The sequence below is a fragment of the Amphiura filiformis genome, chromosome 8, assembly GCF_039555335.1.
Source record: "Amphiura filiformis chromosome 8, Afil_fr2py, whole genome shotgun sequence".
NCBI lineage: Eukaryota > Metazoa > Echinodermata > Ophiuroidea > Amphilepidida > Amphiuridae > Amphiura > Amphiura filiformis.
In genome coordinates, this window is record NC_092635.1 from 43,100,444 (window position 1) to 43,110,235 (window position 9,792).

Below are 9,792 nucleotides of genomic sequence, written 5' to 3' on the forward strand. Positions count from 1 at the left end.
GCGGGTATAAAGAAGAACGCGGTAAAAAGAAAGCACAGCGCCGATGGCGGCTGTGCAAATACAAATACCGGCCGTTCTTTATATCAGGTGGTATGAAATGTCACACTGATATATTGTTGAGCAGGCGAATCTGATTCTTCTTCCGATTCTTCTGATTCTTTCGTCAAACCATCTTTTAAAATGCTACTAGTGCAAGGCGCTTGACCCAATTTCCACAAAATTTGGCCATAAGAACTGCTGACCCAAGCTTGATATAAGTTGTACATAGAGAAGGGAGTCAAAGGTCATTTAGGGGATATTAGGGGTAATTTAGTGAAAATCTTAAAAATGCTGCTTCTCCCTTAAATAACATGCTATGACCACCAAACGTGGTCAGAAGAACCACTGGCCCAAGCTTAATATAAAGTGTACCACAGCTTGAGGGTCAATCCAAGGTCAAAGGTCAAATGAGATCACATGATATGAGGTGAACATGAAAAATTTAACTTGAGGTCACACGATGTCAAAGGTCAAATGAGGTCAATGTTAAAATGGGTCCGATTGGGCTTATACTTATGAGTGGAGAATGGAATGGTCAACATGAGGTTACCTCAGGTCAAAGGTCAAATGAGATCACATGCTACAATTTGCCTGATTGGGCTTAAAATTGGTGCAAAGCATTATTGCTATGAGGGGAACATGAAAAGGTCAATGTTAGGTCACCCGAGGTCAAAGGTCAAATGTTCAAATGGGCCCCAATGGGCTTACAGTTTTCAGGCCAGCAGTTGTTTATATACAGTTTTTCTTTAAAGCTTGTAACTTTCATTTTGATATATAATCTGTCTGATAGTCAATGCATCAATTAATACGCAAATTAATATTCTTAGCTTATTACTAAAGAGTTTCTAGCTATGAAAGGAAATGGTGTTTGTTCCGGAGTCTGTACAAAATAGGGACACATGATACTGGCCCAAACAACATGCAATATGCATTATTCATTGAATTACCTTATTATTTTTCATGACTTATTTTACACATGGGGGTTTTGTTCGATGCAATATTTCAAAAAGAATTAATGTACTCGCCTTGGGCAATTGAGGCTTATACGTCTTGAAGTTCCGAAATCCACGTCGTGTTGATGTGTGTTATCGAGTGTAACGCACGCGTCATACAGGTGACGCTCAGAAGCGGATCCGGCGAATCTCTGACTTGGCAGGACACACTGCCCCCATAATGCGCGTATTATGCGTCACACGGTAATGCGTATTTAATGCGAATCGAGGCAATATAAAACAGAACCTACTCAGCCCCATTAGGTTTAGCTATTATGGTTAGGGTTGGGGTAGGTTATAGAGTTAGGATTTTGGTTATGGGGTTATGGGTATGTTGGGATAGATATGTTTTGGGTTAGAATTAGGTTAGGATTATAGTAGAGGCAGAATATGGAACCCCGTGGGACTAACGAGGGAGAGAAGGTTTGAAGGTGGTTTTTGTACTTTCGAGGGTGCTGAATAAGAATTTTGGGGTCCAACCTCTGGGAAAGGTGGGGAACTCCCGCTAGAGGATTGTTTTCAAAATGGCCACCAAAATACTATTAAATGGTATTCTAGAGGCCTCGAATAGAATACTGATGGGATATATCGACTGAACTTTGTACTTTTGAGGATGTTGAATATTGATTTTGGGTCCAACCTCGGGGAAATGTTGGATTCACTTCAATCATATTTCAAATGACTGATCATAAAATGTTCTCAATTTTTAGAGAAGGGTCGATGAAGGGTACCAAAATGTTCGTACGTCGTTTACTCAGAACAGCTATCATAACGATATAACGTGTTGAATGACAGGAAACGGGTAAGGTCTAAGGGTCTTTTACAGGCCGAAACAGTGATATAGGAAAATGAAACTTCATTTAATTTCATAATTCAGTAATTCATATTCAAATAGGAAACTATATGAGCAAATAGAGTAAAACCAACACTAATGATTCATTTTATTTTGAGGTATTTGATGCGAAGAAGAAACATCAAGCAAAACAATAATACAATTATTGAGTTGTTATAATATATCTAAGTATTCATTTCTAGATCACAAGAGGAAGATATATTAGATATTGCAGTGAAATCAACTGTACCACGGAGTTACACGGAGTTTTATTTTAGAGTTCCAGTAAATCGATCAGTATCAATATCCCAATGTTATAAAAACATTGAAAATTAAAATATACCATGAGAATGTTAACACAAAGCAGATACAGCATATATGAAGCCAAGCTTTTATGGCTCCATAGCCTTGGAGTGGCTGCTTCCTGGCTTGATCTGCGATCGACCTTTTTTTTATAAAGACGTGTACAGATGAAGCAAGTTGTTGTTTGCTGTATCAAGCCCAGGTAGACATATTATAAATCCTGTTCCATCAATCTTCCATTCTGCTGCACTGCCCCCGACTTGGGACGGGCGGTGGTGGGTTGAGCGTGCCAAGCCATCACCCCTTAGTATACCAAGCAAAGCCTTTGTCATGGATCTGCAGGGCAGGACTTGCACTGCTGGAACATCTTGATGTGTGCAAGGTCAATTAGAGGTTAGGCTGGTCACAGGATCCTGGTCCTATGTAGGGAAGTAAAGCTTGGTCATTTATTCAACTTCAGGTAGGTCGAGTGGTGGCATATACGGATGATTCACCAATTCTCAGTTTCCAAAGTATCTGTTGTTGCGTGCAAGCCATATAGTGTATGTTGCTCTTAATGCTGTTGTCGCCACAGTATCCGGTGCCTTTTTGGTTTCTTTATTAATTTGTGAGGCCAAACAACTTGAAGGAGGTTCGAAGTGTGTTGTTTGTGAATCCTCTTGATCCCACCTCTACTGGGAAATATTTCAGTTCCAATCCTGCTGCTTGTCCTTCCTGGATTAGATCTTCATACTTCATTTTCTTTCTGAGATTGGCTAAGTTCTCCTCAGCAGGTACTGTGAGTTCAATTATGAAGCCTTGCTTGTCCGATGATGAGTAGACAGTTATGGCTGGCCTTTTCGATGTTGTCACTATCTCTGGAGGGAACATAGCTGGGCAAAACTTTTTTAGTTTCTTTGCCGTGAAATCATGGAATTCTGAGACAAATTTGGAAGAAAAGTTACTTGATTCGAAAAAATCTTCAAAAAAAAAATTCTCTAAAAAAACTCATTCCGCATTCGTTTTTGAAACTACCATGGGCTTTGAGACATAACAATTTTCTTAGCCTTATCACGGACCTTCAATTAAGGTCTTTGCCTTGATGTAATATTATAGATGTTGAATTTACTGTCGTTTAGAATTACTCGGCATGAAATTACCGTTAATCAGTAATCTAATCAAATAACTTTTCTCCCTCATATCTCTCGGATATTTGTAAAATGTCAATAACACCCGTATCGCGAAATCTTGTATACTTTATATAAATCGGTGTGATATTTTTTCCCATCTCTACTTTTTCAATTCTATTGTTTGTTTCCTATAGGGAGAAGGCTTTTTAGAGAAGACTCTTGGCCTTCAAGCCTTCTCAATAACATTTCTTGTTAATAAGTTGCAATTACTGATTTAGATGTATTTTGTTAATTTAATATTGTCTGATTTTGATGTGTGTAATTATGTAATTTGATATGGAAATAAATTGATGAATGAATGATGAATGATGAATGATGAATGATGAATGATGAATGATGAATGATGAATGATGAATGATGAATGATGAATGAATGAATGAATGAATGAATGAATGAATGAATGAATGAATGAATGATGAATGATTGGAATTATTTTATTTCACAAGAGCCCCTTTCAGATACATCGTCTTTTATTCAAGGGCGATTTTAGAACATTTCAAGTCCCATTCAGTGATCCCAGCGAAAATGTAAAAAAAATTAAATTGTTTAAAAAATACTTAAAAGTGAAGGATAATTCATCAAATAGTCATTTGGTATTATTGAAATGAAAAATTTGGCAAAACCCGAAGAAAACAGCAACATTAGCGAAGTTGAAGCCCCATTCTAAATTCATTATTTTTGTCTTATATACGCGATTGAACCACTACCAGACTATGTTAACACATTTATGACAATGGCAAATGTACCCAAATCTGAATTTTGATGATTTTTTCGATCGTCCGGATGAGCAAATCATTGCATAGGCAAAAACCTTGGTAGAAGAGGAAACTCGTTTTGTAAAACTTCTTACATAATCAGTAACATGATTCTCGGGTTAACACTGGATTTGGCTCAATAATAGTGAACATAAAATCTGGACGTTTGAAGGATCTAATTGATAGTGATTGGCAGGTTGATTAAGACTGACGTCAAGGGTTCGGTCTCAGCAAATTTGCGATCCTTCGTCTCTAAACAAACAGTCTGGCGACAATATCATAGTACATCATTTCTGATTGGCCGACAATCAATCACTTCAATGGTTGATCGACAGCCATGTGGTGATATGCACGCGAGTACGCGCTGCGGCGTCTCTAGTATGAAAGATGATTTCAAACGATTGGCGCCTCCATGGCCGCAACCCCTAGTCTAATCACATTGTAACTATTGTATATTTTGCGCTCGCGCTTAGCTACAAATTTGGGCGGTATATTGTTTAGTGTCACTTCTGCACAATTCACGTAATATTTTCCGCAGTCACGTCGTTTCATAGTCAATATTGAATACATTTTTATATGGAAATTCATAAACTAATAGGCGATTAGGCGATCGTTCTGTCAAGCTTGTCGTCAGCTGGTTTGGTGACGAAGGAGCACAAACCGACTGAGACCGAGACTAGGATAACGTTCACAATTGGTGAATAGCTTCGAGGTGTGGTGATCAGGCTCGACTGTGTGGTACAAAACAAAAAGGTAGTTTCTCCTCATTTAGCCGGAATGCCGTAGCGTAGGCATTGCTCCTGCTCAATTGTAGATGGTTTGTTAGGTACGACAGAAGAAGAATAAATCATACCATGTTCACTCTTGTTCTCAAGCTAGTGCTTGGTCCCAGTCGCAATCCAGGATAAAAAGGTTGGCACACTTTGACTGTCTTTTGATATATCTCTACCCCGCTCCCCCCCCCCCCCCAATTCAATGTTGGACCAAGCCATGTTGTCAACAGGTCCGTGAGACCCACCAACATTGAAAGATGGGGAGTGGGGAAGGGTGAGATATAGGGGGAGTCTGTACTTCACATATATTGCATGCATGTTTCACTCTTGCCTCTCCAATTTTGATAGGGCACGCATTTACATTGTTTAGTGCAAGTGTGCCAACTATTTTTCCCTTGATTGCGGCTTGTGGTCATTCGCACGAAACAAACCGTCTTGCAACATGCTCAAAATAACGATCGATGTGGTTATTGGTTTGCAGCATCAAAATGTTTTCAGTTCTCTATGGAACCACGTGACTTCAGATTTAGGACATGAGTGGCTGCACAGATATTGGTAGCTGTCAATAATTTGCTGCCCAGATTTGTAGCTGAACTTAAAACCTGCCAGCGTAATGCGGCGACCACAAGGGCGCCAATGGTCTGATATCGCCTTTCGTGCCAGAGATTTGTATCACCGCATGGCTGTCAATCAACCACTATAGCTCAGTGGTTGATTGACAGCCAGTGGAGGCGCTACGGGTGTGGTGTGCAAGTGGGCATTTGTTGCTCCCCCAATATATTTCTCCCCCCCCCCCAGTTTGCCTCTCACTTTTGAGTCAAAACCCCACAAATACCGTAAATTTCCACTTTTTGCGGCAATTTTGCGCAAAATTTGTAGATTTTGCCCCCTGAAATTAATTTCCCTATGCCCCCCAAAAAAAAAAAAAATTCTTGGTGCCGCCACTGTTGACAGCTTATTAATCCCAAATAAATTTGCGTTCGGTTCTGGCCAATCAGAAAAGACGTACCTAGAGCTTGTCGTCAGGCGGTTTGTTTAGTGACAAATGATACGGCTGGAACGATTACTTAGCACGAAAATAGATCAATGAAAATATGGCAAAGAAGATATTTACAGTACCTTTGGGTTGATGTAAACATGCTCGCTTTACACGATCATGACAATGTCAAACGCGGTCGCCGTACTACGTTAAAAGCTATTCAATAGTGTTATAATCGAATATTGAATACATTTTTATATGGAAATTCATAAACTAATAGGCGATTAGGCGATCGTTCTGTCAAGCTTGTCGTCAGCTGGTTTGGTGACGAAGGAGCACAAACCGACTGAGACCGAGACTAGGATAACGTTCACAATTGGTCAATAGCTTCGAGGTGTGGTGATCAGGCTTGACTGTGTGGTACAAGACAGGTAGTTTCTCCTCATTTAGCCGGAATGCCGTAGCGTAGGCATTGCTCCTGCTCAATTGTAGATGGTTTGTTAGGTACGACAGAAGAAGAATAAATCATACCATGTTCACTCTTGTTCTCAAGCTAGTGCTTGGTCCCAGTCGCAATCCAGGAAAAAAAGGTTGGCACACTTTGACTGTCTTTATATATCTCTACCCCGCTCCCCCAATTCAATGTTGGACCAAGCCATGTTGTCAACAGGTCCGTGAGACCCACCAACATTGAAAGATGGGGAGTGGGGAAGGGTGAGATATAGGGGGAGTCTGTACTTCACATATATTGCATGCATGTTTCACTCTTGGCTCTCCAATTTTGATAGGGCACGCATTTCCATTGTTTAGTGCAAGTGTGCCAACTATTTTTCCCTTGATTGCGGCTTGTAGTCATTCGCACGAAACAAACCGTCTTGCAACATGCTCAAAATAACGATCGATGTGGTTATTGGTTTGCAGCATCAAAATGTTTTCAGTTCTCTATGGAACCACGTGACTTCAGATTTAGGACATGAGTGGCTGCACAGATATTGGTAGCTGTCAACAATTTGCTGCCCAGATTTGTAGCTGAACTTAAAACCTGCCAGCGTAATGCGGCGACCACAAGGGCGCCAATGGTCTGATATCGCCTTTCGTGCCAGAGATTTGTATCATCAGATGGCTGTCAATCAACCACTATAGCTCAGTGGTTGATTGACAGCCAGTGGAGGCGCTACGGGTGTGGTGTGCAAGTGGGCATTTGTTGCCCCCCCAATATATTTCTCCCCCCCCCCCCAGTTTGCCTCTCACTTTTGAGTCAAAACCCCACAAATTCCGTAAATTTCCACTTTTTGCGGCAATTTTGCACAAAATTTGTAGATTTTGCCCCCTGAAATTAATTTCCCCTATGCCCCCCAAAAAAAAAAAATTCTTGGTGCCGCCACTGTTGACAGCTTATCAATCCCAAATAAATTTGGGTTCGGTTCTGGCCAATCAGAAAAGACGTACCTAGAGCTTGTCGTCAGGCGGTTTGTTTAGTGACAAATGATACGGCTGGAACGATTACTTAGCACGAAAATAGATCATCAATGAAAATATGGCAAAGAAGATATTTACAGTACCTTTGGGTTGATGTAAACATGCTCGCTTTACACGATCATGACAATGTCAAACGCGGTCGCCGTACTACGTTAAAAGCTATTCAATAGTGTTATAATCGACTGGTAGATGGACCCACAAGCCTCATAACACTTATATCCACTCAGGATAGAAGTACACTTGTTAACTGCCTGTATAATGCACCTCGTAACATTTACAAGGTATGAGATACGAGCTACTAAAAATGTATTGACGACCCACTTCATTGACCCGTCTGTTGAATCAAATAAAGTCGTCGGTCGTAAAACATAGTGGCATACGTGAAGGATAAACAACGTTTCCGAGAAAAACGTGTTTGAAGGAAATGTTACTAATAATAGAGTCGATACTCCCGAACTGTTATCTCTCAGTGGCCCGATTCAATTTGAAATTGAAGTTTTAAGTTCAATCCATTAAACTGTGCCTTTGATAGTTAAAAAGGAATAACTATATAAGATATAGCTGGCTCTAAACGTATACGTCACTATGTGAAACGGAAAATTGTTGCGACCGATTGAGTGCAATGCTGTGCTAGACATAAGACTTGTCAATGTCTAAGTGACGGCTCTAAATATTGTGAAAATAATTATCTTCGTGTAAAATAACTTTTTACAGAAGAATGTTTGAAGATCAGGTCACCCTTTGCCAAAAAAATTTTTTCAACCTTTTCTAACGACATGTAGAAGGATCCGTCGATTGACTGGCATAGCTATACTGACTGTAAAAATAATAGGCTGCAAACTGTTACGTTAGAATGATCTGTAGAAATATTTCAGAATTCTTCATTCAATACGGTGTTTCTCCACAAACTCTATACCGTCGGCCGTATCACATACTGACGTATTTGCAAAATACGCATTTCGAGAAAATTGAACTTGAAAATCTAGCGATTTACATTTGCTGCACAATCTTGATTAAAATATTATTGTCGATTAAAACCAGGTTAACAGTAAAGCAAATATACCATATATTCAATATAATTCACTTATCACTATCAAAGCATGATAACTTATTCTAAAATCAATATTAAATAAAATACGTCACTATGTGAAAAAGACTAATGTCAATTTCGCCGTTCAAATGACAAATACGTCGCATTTACGTCAGTATGTGAAACAGTTGCGCAAATACTATGACTATAATGGGTCAACAGGCCTCATTTCCAATGGCATAATCACCTTCGCAGCTCAAAAGCTATATTTGAAGATCATAATATATAGACCGGGATATACCTCAAATTTAATACTAGTATAAGTGCGCACTGGACCTTTAAAAGCAACACCCAGTGGCATTTACAGAGCAATGAATATTATCTTCTATACATGAAGCTTCAACAGAGTCTTGACAGCTATGATGGTAGAAATCAGCCATTGCCATATTTCTCGAAATAGGAAAAACAATCGGTTGAACATTATTATTTTTATGACTGGCCTTCGACTTCCATAATATCTGGGAGTTAAATATTCACAATGCAAAACCATACAGAAAAAGGGTGCTTAAAATTAATGAAGGATACTAACTTGAACTTGAACTTGATCTTGCTCCTGGACTATTGGTACGTGTTGTGAAATCTCAATCTATTCATCTCAAAATCTATATAGGACATTCTTTGATTGAAGGGTGAAGGTTAAGCTATCAGAAACCACTTAGAAATAAAATGTACTAGTACGTCTATGCCTGCCTCAAAGTCCGGATGCCTAAAGTATATTGATGTATTGGCTATAATAATACAGATCACAGTTGTTTGATGTGATCATTTATTAAATTTTCTTACAAAACAGTATATAAGGTTCAATTCTAGACCTGGACAATACCAACAACTATCACACTAATATTTACATATATTTCCAGCTCTTTATCACATGTTTCGTTTCTTTTTCAACTTATTGTTTTTTTGGTTTTTTTTTACCCTTTTCTGCTTTTTTTGTGGTATTTTTAATTCTATTAACTGTATATTTGTTTGCAAATTGAGGGCGCTATTTACATATATGTTAAATTTAATTAACCCAAATAATATAACTTATTTCTAACATTTTAAAATAAAACCGAGAACACGCATTGAAATATGTAAACTATTATACGCTACAACTTTCTTGAGAGTTCTAGTTTTCACATTTAACCTACAATTTGCCAGCGACTGATTTGACAACACTTGAGAACGTTCCTGCAACCTTATTGGTTATTATTCGTGTGATACACGGTATCACACACTTTAGCGCGTGGGTGTCGACGCGATACTCGTACGCGATTTTTGAACCAATCACAGGTGCAAAGTAACAACGGGACTGATCGAGTTTAAGCATTTTAATTCCATGTAAAACATTGTAAAATGTAGGAGTTAATTTGATTATAATTTGGTGTATACTTATGAT